We start from the raw sequence: 24,080 nt of genomic DNA on the forward strand, positions 1-24,080 counted from the left end.
GGTGCTAACCTATGGTTCAATTTCTGTTAAAATTACAGGACCTAGCTATGTATTATTATAAAAAACTCAATTTTTCATTCCATACCATTAATTGAACAAGTGAAAACCTGTGTTAGTACAATGAATCATAATCTCTTTTTCCCTTCTCTTGGCATGAAGACATCTTCTATTTATTTATTAAGTCAACCTCAGTTCTTTAGCTATTTATCCTCAAAAGTTAGAGAAGAGCTGCATCTGGTATAAATAAGATCTTAAACCGGATCCAAACTGTGCCTAAAACGCTGTGGGTGTATATGGTTTTTTGATTTCAAGTTTATGAAGAAATTTCCCTTTTAAAGTTGAATATAGATTTCCAGAAAAATGAAATAAAATACTTAAATAACAGTCCCAGAGAAAACATTTGTGCAACCACTTTGAAAAGCATGACTAGGGAGTGCCTGGATGGTTCAGTTGGTTGAGTGTCCAACTTTGGCCCAGGACATGATCTCATGGTTCGTGGGTTCAAGCCCTGCATTGGGCTCTGTGCTGACAGCTCAGACCCTGGAGACTGCTTCAGATTCTGTGTCTCCCTCTCTCTCTCTCTGCTCCTCCCCCATTCATGCTCTGTTTCTCTCTGTCTCTCAAAAATAAATAAATGTTTAAAAAAAAGAAAAAGAAAAGAAAAGCATAACTGGGCCATTCATGTCTCCTGTCTTATGTTATCAGACCTGCTTCAGATACAAATGTCTTTGAGCTAGAATTTTTGGGTAGACCTAAACAAAAGTGGGGAACTAAGCAAAAAATGATTTGATAAGTCACAAGATGGGAGTACTGGATGGAATTTTGTAGTACCACCTAAGAAAGGTCATCAAGAAAAAAAAAAAAAAACAGAATAACTGGGAACATTTAAATGGTTTGACCCTTATCGTCATATTTAAGTACCTATCTATAGATAATAATATACATATATACATACACACATACATAAATATTCATACACATACACACACATATATATAATATGTGTGAATACACTTAGTTATTTTAACCCTTATGCTTGCCTGTCATGAATGTCAGCAAGTGCTTAAAACCAAAAAAGACCAAGAAATTTATTTTAAGGAACAGCAAAGTAACTGGAAACTGAAGAGATCCAGTACTAACTTGTGGCCAGTTTTGGATGGAAAATATATCATGTGGAGACAATTGCAAGTATGAAAAGTAAAACAACAAAAACAAAAATAAAACAGACTATCAATCTCTGTGGACAAATACACACACACACACACACACACACACACACACACACACGCCTTGGCTTCTGTTAATTTATGATCACAGAAGAGAAATTATAGAAAAATATTTACATGATACACAGTGGTAAATTTACCCAAAAATGGATGCATATTCATCATCCTTAGGGGCTGCTGCTTTTCCCTCTCTGAGAACTACCTAACAGCAAGTACAATTCTGTGGTAGTATTAAAAAGAAAGGCCCCTTTGTCCTGTCCCTCTGAATCCCAATTACCTCACTACAAGCAACCAATGTTAACAGCTGGTTGATTCTTCCTTTTTTTTTAAGTGTTTCACTTATTTATTTTTGAGAGAGAGAGATTGACACAGAGAAAGAGAGAGAGAGAGAGAGAGAGAGAGAGAATGAATGAACAGGGAAGGAAGGGGCAGAGAGAGGGACAGAATCCCATGCAGGCTTAACATTCCGCTGAGCAGACACAGGGCTCAAACTCACTAACTGCGAGATCACGACCTGAGCAGGTGTCCTACACTTAGCCAACTGAGCCACCAAAGCACCCTGCTGATACTTTTTAACATTTTTCGGCATTCATTTACGTGTGAGATAATTTCTCACACTATTTTTACTTTTCAATATTTCTTAATATTTTGCCTATATACTCTTACTGATATCCCTTAGCAACAACTGAATTTATGAATTTTTCAGGAAAGATTAGACAATTATATTTTGGCTTAACATGTAAGTGACTCTATGTTTTCAGAACTTTTTTTAGTTAAAATTTTTTTGGCTTTTCACTATTGATTTTTGGTACTATTTATAGACTCTAGATATACTTTGTCAGGCACTATGAAAAGTTTTCAATCCTGTCATTTTTCATTTAATATAATTTATGCTGTCTTTTATCATAAAATATATATTGTTATATAGTTTTGGTGTCAAATTCTCCTTTTGTGTTTTAGTCTCCTGTCATTTTTGGAAAATCATTGTAACCTTAATAATTGTAAAAGTTGTCCGATTTTAAAATTCAATCATTCAATATTTTCTTTAATATACTTACATACTTTATTGATGTGGATTTACTTTGTATAATCTGAGAGGCAGGACTATAACCTTATTTCCTTTTCAACACTCCATTCTTAATCCTATTTTTTCATTTGTTCTTAGAACAATTGAATAAATAGTATATACTTTCACTTTTGATACTAAATGTCACTTTCATAAATTGTCAATCCCATATTTACATGGAACTATTTCTGGACCTTACTTAAATTTCACTGATCTACTTCCCTTCTTGTGAACTATTATCATACTAACTCAATATCTATAGCTATATGATATACTATGGTATCTAGCAAAGTAAAGTCTTAATTCATTTTTTAAATGTCTTAGCATTTTTCGCACTTATATATTTACTAAGAAACCCAGAATCAGCTGAATTTGTAATGGGCAAATTTAACTTCCAAAATTTCATAAATAATGGAATCATATAGCACATATGCTTTTTTTTGCCTTTTATTCACTCAACATGTTTTTCATGCTCATACATATATTTGTCAGTAGTTCATTATTTCCATTGTTAAGTACCTCATTGGATGGATATCCTACATTTTGTTTATCCATTCACCCTTGATGAACATTTCGGTTGTTTCCTTTTTTTTTTCTGACTATTATGCATAGAGTAATACATATTTATGTATTGTTAGTGGACATATATACAGTTGATTCCTGAACAACCCATATTTGAACTGCATGGGCCCACTTATATATGGATTTTGTGCAGTATGATGTTGTAATTATATTTTCCCTTCCTTACGATTTTCTTAATAACATTTTCTTTTCTCTAGCTTACTTTACTGTTAGTATACAGTATATAATACACATAACATACAAAGTATATGTTAATTGTGTATGTCATCAGTGAGGCTTATGGTCAGTAGTTATGATTTTGGGGGGTCAAAACTAATAGGTGGATTTTCGACTATGTGGGGAATCAGCACCACTAGCCTCCTGCATTAATCAAGGGTAAACTATATTTTTGTTTCTTTCAGGGAAGTATCTAGAAGTGGAATGGCTGAACTATATAGTGCATGTGTGTTTAACTTTAGTTTTATTTATTTATTTATGTATTTGTTTTTTTGTTTATTTATTTATTTTGAGAGTGGCAGAGAGCTCAAGCAAGGGAGACACAGAGAATCCCAAGCAGGTTTTGCACTGTCAGTGCAGAGTCCAACTCCGGGCTCGATCTCACAAACCATGAGATCATGACCTGAGCTGAAATCAAGAGTTGGAAGCTTAACCAACTGAACCACCTAGACACCCCTTTACTTTATATTCTAACCAAGAAGTTTACCAAAATGATTGTACCATCTGACATTCCCCCACTGTGCATGAGAGTTTCAGTTGCTATATATCTTCACCTACAGTTCTTATTGTCAGTTAAAAAAAATTTAACTGTCTAGTGAGAACATAGACATTGTGGTTTATGTTTGTATGTTCTTAATAACTAATGGTACTGAGCATCTTTTCAAGTGCTTATTTGTTATCCATATATCTTTTTTTTTAACAGTTTAGATATTCTATTTTTAAATTGGGTTATTTGTGTTATTGCTGCATTTCAAGAGTTTTTAAATTTCTTTTTTACATTTATTTATTTTTGAGAGACAGAGCACAAGTGGTGGAGGGACAGAGAGAGAATGAGACACAGAATCCGAAGCAGGCTCCAGGCTCTGAGCGGTCAGCACAGAACCCTACGCGACGCTCAAACTCAACAAACCCTGAGATCATGACCTGAGTCAAAGTTGGACGCTTAAACCACTGAGCCACCCAGGAGCTCCCAAGAGTTCTTTATATGTTTTGTATACATCTATTTGACAGATATTCATATTGCAATTATTTTTCTCATTATTTTTCTTTAGTTTATGTTTTGTTAACAAAGTATTTCAAAGAGCAAGTATTTTAATTCTGATAAAGTCCCTTTTGTTAATTTTGTATATGTATGTTTTCAGTCTTATATAATAAATATTTGCCTACCCCAAGATTGCAAAAGTTTTCTTCTATGATTCCTTCTAGAAATGATACTGTTTTAGTTTTCACAATTAAGTCAATAATCTATCTCCAATTAATTTTCCTGTATGATATGAGGTTAAGAGTCAATTTTTTATTCATATAAAAATATAGTTTTTGTTGCACCAAATATGTCAGAATCTACTTGTGGGTTTCTAATTCTCTTCCACTAATCGAATATGTAACTTTTTGAAAATATCTGGCTCTGTTTTGACTGAAGTTTAGAGCAATTCTTGAAATCAGCTAGCTGAAGTCCTCTAAGTTGGCTCTTTTAAGAAAGTATTTTGGCTATTTTAGATCGTTTATATTTTCAATTGTGGAAGAATTGGTGTCCCAACAATATCGAATCTTTCCAACTTTGAATGTGATATATCTTTCCAGTTATTTAGGTCTTCTTTAATTTTCCTGCGTAATGTTTTACAGCTTGTAGCATCCAGCAATCCAGGTATTGCGGATAGTTTGGTACATTTCCATTTGCTTGTGTTTTGGCTTTTGTTTCTATTTCTCTTCTGACAATTTCTACCTTCCTTTTTATTTAAGAGTGTATGTTTTATCTTGATAATCTCTTCCTTTAAGAATGTTTTTGTTCCTCACACGCTGATGAGTTTTGGATTATGTCTCAGATATATTTGTTATGTTATGAAGTCTCTGGGTCCTATTAAAATCTGATAACGGAGAGTCTTTTGTATAGACTGTCTCAGCTTCTTAGGCAGTGGTTCTAATGTCAGTCCATGTTTTAGAGCTTTTGTTAGACTACTTTGAGTCTGTCTGTTACATGCACAGCTCAGGGGTGAACTGAACTTCTGTTGGTTCATACACTAATTAGGGGATCCCCCTCACCCACACTCTGACTCCCAGAGAATGCTTTTCCTGGTCCTTTGGCTTGAAAGCTAGGTTTCTCTCCAAGTTATAGTCCTGTGCCCTTCAGTGCAGTACTGTGCTAGCTAGTGGGCACATCCTCTGAACAAGCACCAAGAAAAAACTGAGAGTTTATCACATGGGAGTCACAGGACCTCTTTTTTCTGCTCTTCTTCCCTCAGGGTTTCAGGTGCCTATAATGCCATCAATGTAGTGCAGCTCCACGATGGGGGTCACCCATAGGCTAGGCTAGTTGTTTGTAGTTGACAATTTGCTGGGTCGTATCTTATAGTCTGTTTCTTAATCTATTGATGTCCACTTGCCTGTCTATTAACACTTAAATGCTTCTTTTCTGTATATGGTAGTTTTCATATAAGTGTTTGCAAATCCCACTCTATTACTTTTGTTTCTTTTTTTGATCATTAATGCTTGTGCTTAATAACAAGCCATATGTTTTGCAATTTAAAAAATCATTATCTAAGAAATTCTTTCATATCTTTGGTATGACTTATGTTTGTTTCTCCCAGGTGCCTGAATTTAGAAACAGACTAAAATATATTCTCAGATGAAAGATTTCCAGAAGACTTGAATGGTAATGAATTTGGATAACAAACTTCTGGGAGGGCAAACTTGTCAAAAACAAAAATGTCAAATCTTGTTTATGGATACAACAACTTTAGGAAAAGTTATTTTTCTATTTTGTCCTTTCATTAGGGGGTTGCCTTCCAGAAGCCATAGTTGTTTCTTCGTTTGCTTGTTTGTTTGTTATCTCTATTTAGATTTCCCAACTTGTGTGGGGCCCATGAAAATATTAAAAACCAAATTTTTATGTCATTAGTGATTTCCAAATGACCTCAGGGCTGCTGGTAGTTTCAATCCTCCCATACATTTTTTGGATTTTGTGGTCCTCTGCTTACATTAATTGCCCATACTGACCAAATCATTGAGTACAATATGGGAATTATTACATTCCATAAAGTATTGTAGTTTTTAAAAACCTGTAGGCAGGCATAAACCACAGACACTATGAATACTCTACCTGCTCTTAAATGATTTTTCTTAATCTTTCAGCAAATCATCTTGTCTGTTAAAAAATTTCAAGGTCACATTCTTTGAGCTGGAAAATAAATACTTCCAAGAACAGCACAGAAGGCTGTGATTCGTATCTTCCTCAGTGTCATTTACAAAATGGCCCTGGTTATATCTATACCTTTCTTAGGGATCTAGAAAGAGAAAAACATGGAGAAATAGAAAAGAGAATATAAAAACAGAATTTTTGTGCCTTTCCATTTGTATAATTTTCTGTGAAGTGTGGTTATAATTTTGTATGGTCATATTTAGGACACTTTCATGTACACAATAAATGTAAGAAAAATATATACACAGTTTAATAAGTATTCCATGATCAAAGGACATAAGATGAGTGCTTTAGGGAACAGAGAATGAAATGAGGTCAGAGCTAAATTTTGATTTAGAGAGAGGTTAAGGAATTCAAAAGTAATGATTTTCAAATGTATTTCAAGGAGTTTATTGAAAAAAGAACTCAAGGTAGGCATGTCAACTTTATTCTGCCTTTCTTTTCTTTTCTTTTGATATCCTGCTACTGCATCAGAGCTTGCAATTTACCAAAATAAAATGAGGATGCACACACACACACACACACACACACACGTATTTCTCTTGAAAAATATAGGTTAAAGCTCATTGCAGAGAAACTATTTTTTAAATCCTGTGCTTTTTATTTTTTCTCATAAAAGTTTAGAAATTCATAATACTCATATTGAGATAATGCCTTATGCCATAATCTAGTAGTAGGCAGTTAAGTAATTAAGCTATGTAGAGTCTAAGTTATCTGTCACAATTCCACTGCTTCTGAAAATACTTCAATGTCTCCCCAGTATTGTCATATAACATTGCAAATCATCAAAACAACTTAAAATATCCTTTATGACCTGATGCTTATTTAATTCTCCAACTTAATCTCTGACCAATTGTCAGTATACTCCAGCAATGCTGATTTTTTTCTTTAGTTTCAAGTTTTTATTGGAATTCTAGTTAGTTAACATAGTGTGTAATATTAGTTACAAGAGTAGAATTTAGTGATTCATCACTGATCACTCACTGCTCATCACAACAATTGCCTTCCTTAATCCTCATCTTCCTATCCCTCCACCTTCCTCCCCTGCACCAGTCTTCAGTATAGTTAAGAGTCTGTTTTATGGTTTGCCTCTCTCTTTTTCCCCCCTATGTTCATTTGTTTCATTTCATAAATTCCACATATGAGTGAAATCATGGTATTTGTCTTTCTATGACTTATTTCAGTTAGCATAACACAGTCTAGTTCCATCCATTTCATGGCAAATGGCAAAATTTCACTCTTTTTTACAGTTGAGTAATATTCTATCATATATATAATATATTCTATCATTCTATCATATATTCATATATATATCATATATATTCTATCATATACACACATATGGTATATATATATATATATATGGTGTGTATATATATATATGGTTTATATATATCATATATATATGGTTTATATATACATCATATATATGGTTTATATATACATCATATATATATGGTTTATATATACATCATATATATATGGTTTATATATATATCATATATATATGGTTTGTATATATATATCATATATATATGGTTTGTATATATATATATCATATATATATGGTTTGTATATATATATCATATATATATGGTTTGTATATATATATCATATATATATGGTTTGTATATATATATCATATATATATGGTTTGTATATATATATCATATATATATGGTTTGTATATATATATCATATATATATGGTTTGTATATATATATCATATATATATGGTTTGTATATATATATCATATATATATGGTTTATATATATATATCATATATATATGGTTTATATATATATATCATATATATAAACTCTTCTTTATTCATTCTTCAGCAGATTCGTTCTTCAGCAGAACATTCGGGTTCTTTCCATAATTTGGCTATTGTTGATAATGCTGCTCTAAACATTGGGCTGCATGTGTCCGTTCAAACTAGTATTTTTGTATCCTTTGGATAAATAACTAGTAGTGCAATTGCTGGGTCATACGGTAGTTCTATTTTTAGCTTTTTGAGGAAACTTCATACTGTTTTCCAAAGTGGCTATAACAGTTTGCATTCCCACCAATAGTATAAGAGGATTCTCCTTACACTGTATCTTCACCAACACCTGTTGTTTCCTGTGTTGCTAATTTTAGCCATTCTGACAGATGTGAGATGATATCTCATTTTAGTTGTGATTTGTCTTTCCCTGATGATGAGTAATATTGAACATCTTTTCATGTGTCTGTTTGCCATCTGTATGTCTTCTTTGGAAAAATGTCTATTCATGTCTTCTGCCCATTTTTAAATTGTATTTTTTAAAAAAATTTAAACATGACACCCTCTGGGTGCACATGCTGTTTCCTTTTGTCTTATGTGCTTGTTACTATTTTTCATGCTAAATCTTGTCATCTATTATATTAAAAGTAACATGTCTCATGCTTATTAGAATACTGTAATTTATTTGTGATAAGGAACTAAAAATTTAATATGTGGATAGATATGAGTATGAAGATATATGCTAACAACATTTGAAAAGCTTCCCTAAGTACAGATTATGTGCTCTACAATGTGCTCATGTAACACTGGGTTTCTCTTGGCTTTCCATTTCCTAAAAATTTTCTGTTAATTATATATTACTCTAATAATTTGTTTGCCAGTCTTTTTTTTTCTCCCAACTAGGAGTAATAGCTACCATTTACTGAACTCATATCATGTTTCAGGCTCTGTGGTAATGCCTCAATATATACTACCTTATATCATGGAATATGGAATACCTTTATTTTGTATAGAAATCACTATCAAATATAATCAAAAAACTTCACTGATTATACATAACATTCAAAGATACTGAAATTTGAGGAGCTTCTAGGAATCAATGGAATATGCTATTTACATGTATTCATTATAGCAACCATGTAAGAAAGATGCCATTAAGCCTACTTTATGAGGTAAGGAAGGAAAAACTTAAAGAGACTAAATAACTTTTCTAAAATAATAACAAGGTTGGAATTTCAACATTTAATGCCAATAGTTTAATGCCAAAGCTCATTCTCTTAACAATTTTATTTACATTATAAAATATGTGAGAATAAGTGTCATATACATCTTGATCAATATTGAAATCTCAGTGCTCAGCACAAAGTAGAAACTCAATGAATATTGAGTTTTAAAAGGTAATTTATTAGCTATGGTACTGCTAAAAAGAGACCAGGTCAGAACCTTGTACCTTTGGTACTCTATCTTGATGTTCAAAAGCACCCATGTGATTTTCTCTAGACTAAGCATTAATAATCTTCTATACTAAATAATTTTGTAAGATTCATGAAGAAATAAGATTAATACCTATGGGATGACACTAACTGATAAGATAAAAGATGACCACTTATGATTAAGACTAAGTTAAACTAGTATAATCTGGGAAGGGAATAATAGAAATTTAGTGTTTGAGAAGAACTAAGTAGGAAATGATATATGACCAGTCAGAGGTTCTAGGAAAGGTATCTATCTCTAGGCTTGGGAGAACTAATAGAGTAGAGATTCAATAGCAGAAAAAAAAAGAAAAAATCTGTTCATTAATCCATTGATTTGAAATTAATATTGGAATCGTGGAATATTAGAGCAAGAATAGCTAATCAGGAAAAGGCCTGACCCCAAAACCTTTATAAAACAAACAAATCAGTTTATATGTGGTAAGATAGAACAAAAATTTTAAATCCTTGAAGGTTTAATTAAAGAAAGAATTTGAAAGATCAATAGGAATTTGCATCATCAGTTGGAAAAGGACAGGTCCTGGAGTCAGAGGGTCAATTTTATGGCTCTTGTAAAAATCCAGGTGTGAACAGCTAAAAATGATAAGGAACTGAACCATGACAATGGTTTCAGCAATACAGTTAAGTCATTTCATACCAAAAAGTAAAGAATCCAATACCTCTTGGGACTAGTGAATATGGAAGATAAAAGAAGTGAGTAAAAGATGGTTTATATTTTAAAATCAGAGAATAAATGATTCATTGTCAGAAACGTAGAAGACTGAAAACAAAAAAAGGGGTCAAGCTTGAGTTGTTAACATATGTGAAAACTGAATTTTACATTGTAATTTCCTATCTATCATCTATCTAATCCATCTATCATCTACCTAAAGTGTTACTTATTATTTGAAACTTAAAAATCACTATGACATTTTCCACAACAAACTCACTGATACCACCAGAATTATTTCTAACTATATGAATAAAGGAATGTGTCCTTTAGAATGCTGTGATTTATTTGTGATAAAAAAACTGAAAATTCAATATGTGGATGGATATGAGTATATGAATGTTTTCTAACAACATCTGAGAAACTTACGTGATCATTTTAGAGTCATGAACATTATCTCTGATGTAAATGTCAGTTTTCTCTTGTATGAATTTGACATTCAATGGTATCATTGATGGGGACAATCATTGTCCCTCTGTTTCTGTATTGTAATCCTCTTAACCAATGAGCATATTTAATAAATTGGATAAAAATAATATTATATAATGTCTAAAGTAGCTGTATTTGATAGTATTTAATTCTCTAGGGCTAAAGATTTTCTTTGTGCCTCATTCAACTATTATAAGGACACATAATTATAAATGAAATGTTAGAACTTTGAAAATATCCTTTAAAGGAGTTGGCCAATAACTCTCTCATCTTTACTCCTCCTCTTTGACAATCATGTAGTGGTTCACCACACATGGACAAGCTCAATTTTCAGCAGAGGTCTTTGGCTTAGTCTGCACTGCACCCATAAATCGTGAATGACTCTTTTTATGGGCATGCCCTTTATCAGGCACTTTAAAGATGAACAGCAGTAAACTCACATGTTCAGAAAGAAAATTGGAAAAGCAGAGGTTTTTTTTGGAGTACCTATCTTGTTTTCTTTTCCATGTTAAAAATTATTTATATTTTTATATTTTTATTTTGTTCTTAAAATTATTTTTAAATACCCTTTGACCATACTAAGCTGATACAAAAGGAGCACACTTGGCATACAAATAAAATATGAGTGAGAACAGAAAAAATCCATTTTGGCTATTGTCATTATTAATCAGAAAATGCAAATCACATTTAAAAATAACCTTAAAATTTTTCTTGAGGCATAATAGGCATACAACTGCACACATTCAAAGTACACATTTTGATGTTTTGGTATATTTAAAGACCAATGAAACTAACACTCTAATCAAGGTAATGAAGGTATTCATCATCCCAAATTTTTCTTCCTTCCCCTCTGTAATCTCTCCTTTCCATTCCCTCCCATGCCCTGCCTTCCCAGAAACTAATGATTTGCTCTTTGTCATCACAGATTAGTTTTTATTTTTGAAAATTTTGTACACATGAACAGTACAGTATGTATTATTTTACCCTCAGATTGTTTCAGTCAGCATAATTATTCTGAGATTCTTTCATATTGTTGTGGATGGATCAGCAAACTATTTTTTCAAAAGGGCCACATAATAAATATATTAGACTTGGTGGATCATGTAAGATTTCAGTTACATATTCCTCAATATTTATTTACTTATAGCCCTTAGAAATGTAAACAATAAGGATTCCTGCATGGCTCCAACAGTTAAGCATCTGACTCTTGATTTTGGCTCAGGTCATGATCTCATGGGTTCATAAGTTTGAGCCCCATGTTGGGGTCCAAGCTGACTGTGTGGAGCCTGACTGGAATTCTATCTCTGCCTCTCTCTGCCCCTCCACCACCCCTGCTCTGTCTCTCTCAAAAATTAACTAGAAAGAAAGAAAGAAAGAAAGAAAGAAAGAAAGAAAGAAGAAAGAAAAGAAGGAAGAAAGAAAAGAAAAGAGAAAGAAAGAAAGAAAGAAAGAAAGAAAGAAAGAAAGAAATTTAAAAAATATTCATAATTTGTGCACCATATAAAAACAGTTCATAGACCAAATTTAGATCAGGGCCAGAGTTTGTCAATCCCTATCAAAGTTCTTTCTTTTTCTTAACTGATCAATAGTCCATTTCATGGAAGAACTAGAGTTTGTTTATCCACTTACCTATTGATGGACATCTGATTTGGTTCCAGTTTTTGGCTATTAAAAATAAAGCTGAGGGATGCCTGGGTGGCCCAGTTGGTGGAGCAAGGGACTCTTGATTTCGGTTCAGATCATGATCCCAGTGTTGTGGAATCTGCTGAGTGTGGAGCCTGTTTAAGATTCTCTCTCTCTGTCCGTCTCACCAACTCGTTCTTTCTTTCTACAAAATAAAAACAAAAAGTTAAATTAAATAAAACTGATATGGGCATTCATGTGAAAGTCTTTTGGACATTTGTTACCCCCTTCCCTATGATAAAAACTTAATAGTAAAATGCGTGACACGTATATACTTTTCAGAAACTCCAAATTGTTTTTCAAAGAGTGGTATGATTTTTTCTTTGCACCAACAGTGTATGAAAGTTCCAGTAATTTTACATTCTAGTAAACAATTGATAAGATCAAAAATTTTTAATGTAAACATTCTAGTTTTCTTTTTTTTTTTTAATTTTTTTTTTTTAACATTTATTTATTTTTGAGACAGAGTGAGACAGAGCATGAATGGGGGGCGGGCCAGAGAGAGAGGGAGACACAGAATCTGAAGCAGGCTCCAGGCTCTGAGCTGTCGGCACAGAGCCTGATGCGGGGCTCAAACTCACGGACCGTGAGATCGTGACCTGAGCGAAGTCGGACGCTCAACCGACTGAGCCACCCAGGCGCCCCAACATTCTAGTTTTCATGTAGGAATATCTTATTGTGATGCTTACTTTTATTTATCCAGTGGTTGATTGCGTTAAAACTTTTCATGTGCTTATTTGCCATTTATATACCTTCTTTGGTGAAGTTGCATTTTAATCTTTTGCTTTTTTTTTAAAGTTGGGTCATTCATTCTCTTATTGGATTTTAAGAACTCTTTATATATTCTAGGTGAAAAATTTTTATCATCTATATGATTTGTAAGTATTTCCCCAGTTTTCAATTCATCTTTTCATCCTCTTAGTAGTGTCTTTTGAAGAGGAGAAGGAATTAATTTTGGTGACAACAAATTTCTTTTTTTTTTTCTTTTATACATTGTGGTTTCTAGTGTCTTATTTGTGAAGTAATTTTTCAACCAAGACACAAAGATGTTTCTCCTGTTTTCTTCCAAAAATAGTACATCTAGGTTTTGCATAAAGTCTATAATCAAATGTGAGTTAATATTTTGGTATACAATACAAACTATACATTTGTTGTAGTGCAGGTATACTGTTGATGTATTATATTAGCTTTTACATGACTGAGCACATCTGTCCTTTGTCACTATTTTTGAAATACATTTTTATTGAATATAGAGTTCTAAATTGTCAGATTTTTTTGAGCACTTTGTTATTCTACTGCTTTCCAACTTACATTGTTTACAAACAGAAACCCCCTATTATTCATATCTTCCTTGCTTTCTTCCTCTTTATAAATAATTTTAAGAAATTCGATTTTGATGTGCCTTAGTGTTTAACATTTATTATATTTTGAATTTGTTGAACTTATGCATGTGGGTTTGTAATTTTCACAAAGTTAGAACATGTTCAGCCTTATTTCAAAAATAAGTTTTCTGGGGCGCCTGGGTGGCGCAGTCGGTTAAGCGTCCGACTTCAGCCAGGTCACGATCTCGCGGTCCGTGAGTTCGAGCCCCGCGTCAGGCTCTGGGCTGATGGCTCAGAGCCTGGAGCCTGTTTCCGATTCTGTGTCTCCCTCTCTCTCTGCCCCTGCCCCGTTCATGCTCTGTCTCTCTCTGTCCCAAAAATAAATAAACGTTGAAAAAAAGAATTTTAAAAATAAAAAAAAAAAATAAGTTTTCTGTCTCTCTTTCTTTTGTCTCTTCTTTGGATACTCCAATTGTTTGTATATTTGACCTTTTGAGGCTTTCTTACAGTCCAAGAATGCTATGTTGTTTTTTTCCCACTGGTTTTGATTTGGAAGAATTCATATTGCTTTGTCTTTAAGTTTATTAATTTTTGTTTCGCAGTGTCCAGTGTACTGTTACTCACACTCAGTGTTTTATTTATTTATTTTCTGTCTAGGGCACTGTTATTTTCATCACTGTGAGTTTATTTTATTTATTTTTTTTTAATTTTTTTTAACTTTTATTTATTTTTGAGACAGAGAGAGACAGAGCATGAACGGGGGAGGGTCAGAGAGAGGGAGACACAGAATCTGAAACAGGCTCCAGGTTCTGAGCTGTCAGCACAGAGCCAGACGCGGGGCTCGAACTCATGGACCGTGAGATCATGACCTGAGCCGAAGTCGGCCGCTTAACCGACTGAGCCACCCAGGCGCCCCTCAGCTCTGTGAGTTTAATATCACATTTAAAAAATGCTTCATGTCTCTACTTACCATTCTCAATATTTCTTCCAGCTTCTTGAACAGATGGCATAGAGTTAAAAAGACTGTTTTAATGTACTTGTCTACTAATTATATAATCTGGGTTATTTCTGGGTCTTTTCTGAGTAATCAACTTTACTTATAATTATGGGTTCTATTTTCCAGTTTTTTTTATATGCATGGTGATTTTTGATTAAATGTAAAATGTATTTTACCTTCTTATGTGCTGAATACTTTTTATTCCTATAATATTCTTGACATTTGTTCTGGGATGCAATCAAATTACTTGGAAACATTTTGATTCTTTCAAGTCTTGCTTTTAAAGTCACTTTATGTGAGATCAAAGAAGCATGTAGGCAAGTATTTATTTTGTCCTACTATTGAGGCAATATTCTTCTGAGTATTTCAGGCATGAATTAAGAGGTTTTTCCACTCTGTCTGATGGTAATAAGAACATATGCAGTGATCAGTTCTCAGCTGAAGACTCAAAGAAGTCTCTCTACAAACTCCAGAACTCTTGGTCTGTGCAGGTGTCTTTTCTTCTATATTTTATCCTAAGAACTCTAGCTACCTTAGCTTCTTTAGGATCTCAGCTCTGTCTTTTCTACCCAAGGAAAATGTTGTATTACACCCGTTTCCACCCTCTGTGCCACAGCTTGGAAAATCTCCAGTCACTGATGTCTATCAATTATAGGGCTAATCTCATTTGGTTTTAAAACCTTAAGCTCTTTGTCCTTTGGTCTAATATATAATATCTTGGAAAAACATTTTTATATGTTTTATCCAGTTTTTTTAGTTGTTCAAAGCAAGAGTGTATTTTTGGTGCCTGTTACTCCATCCTGGCTGAATGTAGAAGTCATCATTTTCAAATAATTACATCAAGGGTAGTACTTATCTCTTTAATTATATATGTAAGGAATTTATCCTTTTACAAGAGATTTGGCCTTTGTCATTGGCTTCTGGGAGATAAGCCCTGAATTTCATCTCTAAGCCTTGAATTTCATGCCTGCTAATATTTTCTTTGTTTTCCTGGTGGCCTTGGGTGATCAGAGAGTTTAACAATATGATTTTAGGGAGGAGGGGCTGACCATGCCATGAAGACCAAATCTATAACTTAGAGAGGGACTTTGGATAGTGTGGTTTCATTTGACCACTGTGGGGACTAGAGGCTGTGATTAGACATATAGGCAATCAATAATGCAGGGGTAGTAAAATCAATCTTGTGGAGAAATTAGCACAAAGAAATTCATGATATAAAGTAACTAAAGGTTTGCAGTAAAATAATTTCTGAGTTTCTTAAAGGCCAAGGCAAGGAAAGAAGTATGAACCATGACAAGATACAAAATGTCCATGGAATAAAACACACCATTTCTCATAAAAACTGAGATATTAGAAGAATATGTACTATAAGCCTTTGGTAGGATAGTACTCATCATCTATAAAGTTTGCACATTTTTTATATTTACCATGAATAGATTCTGATTTCAAAATTTTGGCAATTACAAAGATAAAACTATAGTAGTTCTAAATAAAATTTGCTAGTACTTTAATTCTTTAAGAAGAAAACATTTATTATAACCCAGGAAGTTTTATGAACATTCACTGATACACAGAAATTGATCTGAGGGAGAAAGAAAGCAGATTACAGCAAAAAACATAAAGAGACAAAATCTGAGAAGGTTAAATAAAATCTTAAAGAGAACTAATAAAAATGATTAAATGAATATTTTTCTACCTTAAATCTCCAATTTCTTTATTAATGAGACAAGTTTCCTAACATATTTGCAACTCTCAAATAGAAAAAGAACAAAAACTAATGAGCTTATGGAGAAAGACTATATAACATAGGGAAAGATCTCGCATATTAAATGTAACTTCTTTGCTTCACAAAATGTAAGTTAGTTTCATACAGAAGACCACAGTGATGGCATAAGTAGTAATACTTTATAAGGAGAAATGCCTGCCATTGCTGTTCATATTTCCATCATGATTAGTATGAATAGATACACAGAAGAGCTGGCACCGGGAATGTAATTAACAAATATTTGTTGAAATGAACACCACTCCTTCCAACTCTTCTCCCATCCTTTCCTCTAGAACAACTCGAGGCTCAGCAAGAATGAGAGTAGAGGTAAGCAAAACAGACATTCCAAGGATGGTGAGAGAGAGAGAGTTTTAAAAAGAGCAAGAAAAAGGAATAATAGCAACAGACCTTGATTACTCAGGACTGTAAGAAGAAGTATACATATAGATACAAATACCTGCATTCTGACAAGGGAGATAAATTTGCATTCAATCTGAAAAGTTGCAGTTCATTGACATACTAATATATGCAAATTATTTGCCTAAGACATCATGTTGACAGAATAAAGGAAACAGCGTTCCTTCTTGTGGCCATGCAGGGCTGAATGCGTTAATTGTAGGATCACTGTTGCTGGTACTACATGACTTGACTTGCATGCTGCTCTTTTTCTGCCCCTACAGGTACTTGAAAATGTACCTCTTGCATCTATTACCATGACACATACCTTTCCTATCTGCCTCATACAGCGAGAGAGAATTCACTTAGCCACATATGGTGAATTTTGAAAAATGAGTTCATGGTTTGGTCAAGTCTGTCAGATAGTAGAAACACAGTTGAATCACTGAGCATTGCAAACATGCCATCTAAAATCACACATATCAAACAAACAAACAAGCCAGAGTCAGTTGACAAGTGGAGGCTAAATCCTTGCAACACAGAGCAATTCAAGCCTATGTTTGGTATCTGAACTTCTTAAAAACTTTCTGGAATATCACCAAGACTGTCTCATCAGAATTCATTTCCCCTGCCAATGCATTCCATAAGTGTGGAAGAGATAAAACTGCAACACAGAAACATATGGGCAGAAGATAAAAGGAGATCAGTGAGCAGGAAAATATGTTTCTTAAAATCTGTGCTGCAGTCATTTTTCTTCTCAGTTTTGTTGTTTGTTTTGCCACTGAATGCCCATAGCCAACATTAAGAATGTTTCTACACAACAGCAAAAGAATAAATTGATTCTGACCAAAAAGAGCCAATTCAGTTAATAAAATAACAACAAGAACAACATCAGAGACAAATGGAAATAAAGTTGTTCGGTATTTTATAATAAATTGGTTGATTTGTTTGGGTGCTGTGGAAGCACAGCCCAAATGACTAGTAACAAAGGTAAGTTTTCCATTAAGAATTTGCTTGGCCTGCAATCACAAGTCTTTTATTATTTTATTTTATTCATGTGTACATACTTATACATTATGCTATGCTCACCACAAGTGTAGCTACCATTGTCACCATACAATGCTATCACAATATCATTGACTAAATTCCCTATGCTGTATCCTTTATAACTGTGACTTACTCATTCCATACTGGAAGCATCTATCTCCCACTCTTCTTCACCCATGTTTCCCATGCCCCACCCCCCTCGCTCTGCCAAACATCCGTTTGTTTCCTGTATTTCAATCATAAGTACTTTTAATGTTTATGTTCCATTATGCTTTACGCAATGTCTCCTGTGATGAATTCTTTGCTTTCTTCAAAGTATTATATTTGAGAAGTGGGTAAGTTTCCATGAAGGGGCTAAATGCTATTTGCGAACTGGTCTAATATCCTAACGAGGAATGCTCCCATGGGTTAGTGAGGTAGCTGTAGATGTTTATCTCAGCAAAACATTTCCTAGAAACATTTATTTTCTGCAGTGTATCTAAGGCTAAAATCATTGATTTAAACTGTTTCCACAGTTCAGTTTCACAAAACAAATAAATTTTCAGTTTTGTTTGTCTGAGTTCTTTTATAATGTCACAAATGGTTGGACAAATTCTCCAAGTCACTGATTAGCACTTGGAATGGTACTTACTTGTCTTTAGTCCAGAATTTCTAAGACAAACCCCCTTCAACTATTTTGTCAAATAGTGCCAATACATTCTAAAATATTCTAAACCTTTAAATATAAACGAAATGCAGAATTGAATTAAAGAAGACCTGAGTTGGGGCGCCTGGGTGGCGCAGTCGGTTAAGCGTCCGACTTCAGCCAGGTCACGATCTCGCGGTCCGTGAGTTCGAGCCCCGCGTCGGGCTCTGGGCTGATGGCTCAGAGCCTGGAGCCTGTTTCCAATTCTGTGTCTCCCTCTCTCTCTGCCCCTCCCCCGTTCATGCTCTGTCTCTCTCTGTCCCAAAAATAAATAAACGTTGAAAAAAAAAAATTTAAAGAAGACCTGAGTTAAATAAGCAAAAGTTTTAAGAGAAATGCACACATCAAAAAGTTGCTGGTCATAAAATATGGAGATGCTGGTTGAAAAACTGTATAACTGATCAATAAAAAGCAAATATGTTCACCAATATTGGTTTAATTCTTCCACTAATACATAATTTGCATATTAGTGGTATTTGTCAAATTTTCAAAAGAAAATTGTAAAGAACATAACTGACATCTCCTATGTGAATGACACTGATTGGATAGGACCTTAAAATAAATTGTCCTTAAAGTCAGTTTCAGCTCTTAGGAATTTAGCCAAAGCATGAGTGATTGGAGAGATTAAAGGAGGGAAAAAAGGAAGGGCACCTGGGTGGCTTAGTTGGTTGGGCGTCTGACTTCGGCTCAGGTCACGATCTCATAGATCGTGATTTCCAGCCCCGCGTCAAGCTCTGTGCTGACAGCTCAGAGCCTGGAGCTTGCTTCGTATTCTGTGTGTGTGTCTCTCTCTCTGCCCTTCCCCTGCTCGGGCTCTGTTGCTCTCTCCTTCAAAAGTAAATAAACATTTAAAAAAAATAAAATAAGGAGCGCCTGGGTGGCTCAGTCAGTTAAGCCTCCGACTTCGGCTCATGATCTCCTGGTTTGTGACTTTGAGCTCTGCGTCAGGCTCTGTGCTGACAGCTCAGAGCCTGGAGTTGCTACAGATTCTGTGTCTCCTCCTCTCTCTGCCCCTCCCATGCTCAAGCTCTGTCTCTCTGTCTCTCAATAAAAATAAATAAACATTAAAAAAATTAAAAATAAAATAAAAGAGGGAAAAAAGGAATAAAAAAGAATAACATAGCATTTGAAGACAAGGGACAAACAAGCAGCAAAAATAATTATATTTCTTAGCTTTTGGTTTTTAATTTCAAAACCTCAGTTTCAACTAGCAATGTGTAAATTCAGAATGGCCTGTCTTACAGATTGCAAATAGCAGACCTTCAACAAACATCTGTTGAACAAATGAATGGATAAAGAGTGTATATGCTAAAAGCTAAGTATACAATAAATCAACTGAAAAAAAAAAAAACCCAAAACCCAACACTGTCTAATAGACTCTTAGGAATTAGCATTTGAAGTACAATTGTTAACAATAGTTACTAACCAATCTATGAATATCTCCCATTAGTCCTGGAGATACTTTGAAAATGACAGTATAAAACAGAAAATGCATCTCCTTCCCTATCCCCCCAAAGTTAGAAGTACATGAGATGGTATCAGAAAGACATAAAAGCTAAGCAGAGAATTAAACCAGGATCATGTCTTGCAAAATAGGATGGTGTCTCTGACATAGTGACATTTAAGGTGGAATCTCAACAATAAGGAGAAAATAGCTATCGAAAGAATGGAAAAATATAGTGATAAGCAAAAAGAGGTTAGTAAAAAAGCTAATGTCTGATATGTGTCGTTGCCAAGCTGAGCAGAAAGTAGGCAAGTTCATTAGAGGTTAGGGGGATAATTTATTAAAGGGAGAAGAAGATGACAGGCTTCAGATCATTTAAGCACTTTTTAAGAAAAGAGATGGGGGGGTGATTTTCATCAAACAACCGGAGGAGTTTAAGAAAATGAATGTCATTGACATTATATATTCGAGAATATTATGTTATTTATAATTACTGAATCTGGAGTTATTAGAGAATTCAAGAATGGAAATAAAGACAGTTGAGTCATCGGCATATAGGTGTTTAAACCATTGCGGCGCCTGAGTGGCTCAGTCAATTGAGCTTCCGACATCGGCTCAGGTCATGATCTCACAGTTGGTGTGTTCAAGCCCCACGTCAGACTCTGCTGAACGCTTGCTCGGAGCCTGGAGCCTGCTTCAGATTCTGTGTCTCCTTCTCTCTCTTGCCCCTCCATTGCCCGCACTTTGTCTCACTCTGTCTTTCAAAAATAAATAAATATATTGAAAAAAATTAAACCATGAGTCTCCAGGATTTATCCTAGAGAATGGAAGGATATAGGAGAAAGGTACCAAGAAAAGGAGTCTTCAGAGAAAGCTGAGAAATTGATTATAACCACAAAGTGCAGGTAATATTTGATGATTTGGGTCTTTTTAATTTCCCACTTATTTAATTTTTAAATAATAAATTAAATTATTTAATTTTTAAATAAAAATAAAAATTATAAAATAAAACTGCCATAATATTCTTTAACTTACCTATTGTTTCTGTAAAAAGATGGGTCAGTAATCTTGCCATATATGTAAATTTATAGGAATTTGCAGATTTGCACATTTTTGAGCAGGATATTAAGAATCTCAAGTTTTATTTTATTTATTTAGTTTTAAATTCCTGCTTTGGGGGAAAAAAAGTACTGGGATGTCTGGGTGGCTCAGTCAGTCAAGTATCCCACCCCTGATCCTGGCTCACATCATGATATTGCGGTTTATGGGATCCAGCCCTGCACTGTCAGCCCAGAGCCTGCTTGGGTTTCTCTCTCTCCCTCTCCCTCTGCTCCTCTCCTGGCTCCCACATGTATGTGCATGCTCTCTCTCTCTCAAAATAAATAAATAGATTTAAAAAAAAGAAAATAGAAAAAAAGTACTAATGTATCAAAAGTATTTGTGGAAACTTGAATGTTCATTTATTGCTGAGTGATTGATTTTGATGTACATTCAAATAAGTAAAATAAATGTCAGCATATTTTCTGATTTAATTCTGAAATTTTACTGACAGATACGTTGATTATTTAAGGTAACATGGAAGGAGACATATTTAAGATAATATAGAGTGCTTCCAAATGTTTATGTGAATTGTTTATAGAGAATTATCTAATTTAGACATACCATATAGATTTGGCTTAGTAAAAGTATCTCACAATTTAGGCTGATGCTTTTTTTTTAGTCACTTATATGTTCAAATTGTCTGAATAGTAAATTAATATTATGACCAATTTTATCTAACCTACTGATTTTTAAATAAAATATATTTAGGACTTGTTGAGTATTCTCCACCAATAAAACTTCCAAATCATTTGTGAAGGGAACCATGCAATACAGTAGTCCCCCCCGTAACCATGGCTTCACTTTCCAAGGTGTCAGTTACCCAGAGTAAACCGCAGTCCGGAAGCAGATGATTCTCCTGATACGTAGTCAGAACACCAATAGTAGCCTAATACTATGTCAGAACGTCTAGGTCATTCACCTCACTTCATCTCATCACATAGGCATTTTATCATCTCTCATCATCACACAAAGGAGAAGGGTGAGCAATAAGAACAATGAGGTATTTTGAGAAAGATCACATTCACATAACTTTTATTACAATACATTGTTATAATTGTTCTATTTTTATTAGATATTGTTGTTGATATCTAACCAATTTATCATAGATATGTACACATAGGAAAAAACCATAATGATGTATAAGGTTTGGTACTACCTGTGGTTTCAGGCATCCATTAGGGGGTCTTGAACCATTCCCTACAAGGATAAGGGGGTAGTGTGTATGCCACATCACCTACAATTTCAAAGTATACTTTCTCTGTGTCCAGGGTTTTAGGATAATTTAGGAATAACCTTGATATTTTTTTTTTTTTTTTTAAATTTTTTTTTCAACGTTTATTTATTTTTGGGACAGAGAGAGACAGAGCATGAACGGGCGAGGGGCAGAGAGAGAGGGAGACACAGAATCGGAAACAGGCTCCAGGCTCCGAGCCATCAGCCCAGAGCCCGACGCGGGGCTCGAACTCACGGACCGCGAGATCGCGACCTGGCTGAAGTCGGACGCTTAACCGACTGCGCCACCCAGGCGCCCCTAACCTTGATATTTTAAGCAGGTATTTATTTTATATGATGGAATGGTCTAAATCCATAGTAAAATTAACCATTTGAACAATACCTGGGCATGTACTACATGCCAATTTGGGTCATATTTGGTCATATTGGTTAGTGTGTTGGGTATTGTGCAGTTAGGAATGAAATAGAATATGAGAAGGCGGATTAGGCATATAGTATTGGAATGCATATTCTACGTAAACAAGCTTAATCTTTTGACATTTTAATGTCTGCCATGGAATATGGGGCACCTGGGTGGCTCAGTCAGTTTAGCATCTCTCAGGTCATGATCTCAAGGTTCGTGGGTTCAAGCTCCATGTCAGGCTCTGTGCTAACAGCTCAGAGCCTGGAGCCTGCTTCGGATTCTGTGTCTCCCTCTCTTTCTGCCTCTTCTCTGCTCACACTCTGCTCTCTCCCTCTCAAAAATAAACATTAACTTTTTAAAACTAAAGTCTGCCATGGAATGTACAGTTGCAAAAGAACTCTCAACTCATCTAAACCTATCTTCAAAGCATATGAAGTTCTCTTTTGCATCACCCTTGTTGCAGGTTCTTGCATCATCAAATTAAGTATTGGCATTGGCAGAAACATTCTTGGTGGCGTTGTTGTTCAGTAACTGGACACGTAGCAATTTTATCCCTACCTCATTAAATTGATTGTAAGAGATTTTAGCTTGTTTTTAACTTTATTTTCACACCTTGGGAGTTTTCTTCTGAGGATCTTGAAACGTCAACTTTATGTTGTAACTACAGAATCAGTATTTTTTTGTTGTTGTTTATTGAGAGAGAGAGAGAGAGAGAGAGAGAGAGAGAGAGAGAGAATCCCACTGTCAGTGCAGAGCCCAATGTCAGGCATGAGATCGTCACCTGAGCCAAAATCAAGAGGAAGACGCTTATCAACTGAGCCACCAAGGTGCCCCATAAACAGTAACTATTACTCATAATTTTAAAAATGTAAAGGAGGTCACAGGTCTTTTTATATTTTTGCGGTTTTAATTTTGTGTATGATTTTAATTTTTTTTTTACTTTCCATATGTGTAAAAGATGAGTACTATGTTACATAGATTCTAAAACATATTTCTATCTTTATATTGGTATCAATGTATGTAAAATGACTGGATACCTACTCCAAGGATGTATAAACTAATTATTTAAATAATTTTTAACTTTTTAAAAATACTAGAATTGCTTTAAATTTACAAAATTTGTTTTTTCAAACCATTCATTTATAGGGTTCCTGGCACTTAAACCTTGCAAATACCAGGATCATGCTGATATATATATTTTTTAATGAGGAAGCTTTACTTCCTGATTTATTGGCTATATAATTAAAGAATATATGAGCTTGCATGTGGAACAGATTATATTTTATTCTTAATTTTATATTTTTGAGAATAGAGCAGAGTT

The 24,080-nt window shown here is 34.2% G+C and overlaps 1 long non-coding RNA gene across 2 annotated transcripts in view; it reads right to left on the reverse strand.

The window, feature by feature from the left end:
- Positions 1-24,080, reverse strand: part of LOC147577305 (uncharacterized) — a 740,585-nt gene that overhangs the window by 18,110 nt on the left and 698,395 nt on the right. For both annotated transcript variants that reach the window (XR_015240129.1, XR_015240130.1), the window contains exon 7: positions 12,313-12,511. This is a non-coding gene — a long non-coding RNA (uncharacterized LOC147577305). The remainder of the gene's footprint in view (positions 1-12,312; positions 12,512-24,080) is intronic.

Source organism: Puma concolor, chromosome C2 (genome assembly GCF_028749965.1).
Source record: "Puma concolor isolate L17-30 chromosome C2, mPumCon1.1.hap2, whole genome shotgun sequence".
Classification (NCBI taxonomy): Eukaryota; Metazoa; Chordata; class Mammalia; order Carnivora; family Felidae; genus Puma; species Puma concolor.